Genomic DNA, 2,146 nt, shown 5'->3' with positions numbered 1-2,146 from the left:
CCCTCCTCCCCACCCCCCAAGACCCAGGCTTTTCCTGAAGAGACAGCTCTCCTTCACAGAGAAGGATCCTTCCAGCATTACTCTTTTCTTTTTTTCTTTTTTCTTTTTTCACTTGGCACATATATCGTGAGTCCCCGGGGTTCTGGAAAGGGTCCCTGCTAACCAGACTCTTCCAAGATGAGGAACTGAGAAAGAAGTGGGACATGACCAGCCTAGGTTTTGTAATGGGAGAATTTCCCTTTCCCCCTGTGCCCCGTGAGCTATAGTCAGCAGTCCCAGGCCACAAAGCTATCTCTTCTTCTGTAAGAAACATTCCCTGGTGTTTTATCTCAGGCTCTCTCCAGGAGGTGGGTGTGAGATTCCTGATGCACAATGGCCAGTGGGGCTACAGCCATTCCTCTGCCTGTGGATAGGGGCAGTCAGAAATCACAATGGCTGTCTTGCTGCCTGCCTTTCCAGATCACCCAGGATTCCAACAGGACTCAAAAACCTGCTGGATACCTCCTGTCAGAGAGCAGAACAAGACCTCAGAAAGCAAACTTGGGGCTACCCTTAACAACGCAAGAGTTTTGGTCCCTGTTGCTATAAAGTAGTCACTGAGGCAAATGAACTCTGGCATCTGTCTGTTGAAATCTTTCATCCTGGGGAGTCATGGCAACCTCTCCCTTCTGCTGGGTGGTAAGTAGGATGGTAGGAATGAGGGCCTCCCAAGGCCCAGGCAGAGACCTGAGTTCCCTAAGCCATTTCTCCCCAGTAGTGACCATGCATTGACCTTAGAGCCCTTCAGTCCACTCTGGGGGAGGGGGGAGGGAGTGTCACCTCCCACGTGGGTTCCACATGGGCTCTCTCTCACAGGAGGGGACAATTGGTCTTGGCGATTCTATGGCATCACACAGGCAAGGTCTAGTGAAGAACACAATAGGGCAGCAGCGTTTATCGGGAGAGTATGCACTCGGTGTGCTCACGGTCCCAAGTTCAATCCCTGGCACAGATAACAAGCAAATGAATGAGTGGAGTTTTAAAATTAACAAAATATACATTTTAAATAATGTGTCGTCTATGTGTGCCTACCTATATGTTATATGTGTGCATGTGTCTGGGTGTCCTTGAAGGCCAGAAGAGCATACCCAGCACCATGGAACTGGAGTTAGAAGCTGCTGTGAGCCAATAGATGTGGGTGCTGAGAACAGAGCTCTGGCCCTCTGGAAGGGCAGTCTGTGTGCTCAACTTCTGAATTGGTTAGTTAGCTAATTAATTAATTAAAATGAATGAAAGGAAGGAAAGAAGGAAGAAAGGAAGAGCTGAAAATGCTTTGTGAGTAACAGAGGTTGTGCCCCCCCCCCCCCCAGAAGCCAGCCAGGGGCAGCTTTTCTTCTTCTTCTTCTTCTTTTTTTTTTTTTTACAAAAGGCTCTCTGGCAAAGTTTTATTAAAGGAAAACTTTCTTGTTTACTTCTCACCAGTCTGTTCTGGCGTGCTTCTAATACTATCAGAATCACCTGGGTCAATGATAGCCAGCATGCGTACGCTGTAGTGTTTTCCACACGCTGTACCCAGTTCAATATTAGTGCCACTGTGCTGATGGACACACCAGTTTTAGCCAACATTCTAGCAGTTTTAGACATCGTATTCTAGTTCAGATTTCCTCAAAGCTGGGCAGCTGTTAGCGAGGACAGCCAGCTTTGCGTTGCCTTGACTGATCGTCTCCAGAGTCTGTTTGTATCCCAGCACGCACTTCCCACTTTTCATAACAAGCTGGAGCCTAGAGTTGACCGACTCCAGAGACCTTTTCATCTTCTTTGCAGCCACCATCTTCCTGCCTTAGGTACGGGACAACCCCCAACCAAAATCAGCCGACAAGATGGCCGGGGAAGGAAGATAGGCCAAGGTCTTCTTGATGGTGCAAAGTCCACTCACACATTCCAGGGCTTACAGTCTTCCTGGAGTCAGCAGGCAGGCAGGCCCCAGACTGAGCCCTCATGTCTATGTCTCACGATGGTTTACAAGCGAGCTTACCATCTTCATCTGGCCATGTGGTGTTGGCAGCCCCGGGGTGCTGTGAGCATGCGTTGGCATCATCACAGCAAACACTCAGATGCTATTTAGATATGACAGACCTGCCACGAGGGCATGTGACCTCCCCTCGCC

General features: G+C 49.2%; 1 pseudogene; it reads right to left on the bottom strand.

The window, feature by feature from the left end:
- Positions 1 to 1,447: 1,447 nt before the first annotated feature.
- LOC110290481 (large ribosomal subunit protein eL30 pseudogene) lies at positions 1,448 to 1,810 on the bottom strand (annotated as a pseudogene).
- Positions 1,811 to 2,146: the final 336 nt, after the last annotated feature.

The sequence above is a fragment of the Mus caroli genome, unplaced genomic scaffold (assembly GCF_978045245.1).
Source record: "Mus caroli unplaced genomic scaffold, Mus_caroli_1 scaffold_2, whole genome shotgun sequence".
Classification (NCBI taxonomy): Eukaryota; Metazoa; Chordata; class Mammalia; order Rodentia; family Muridae; genus Mus; species Mus caroli.
This window is presented reverse-complemented; position numbering and strand designations above follow the sequence as displayed.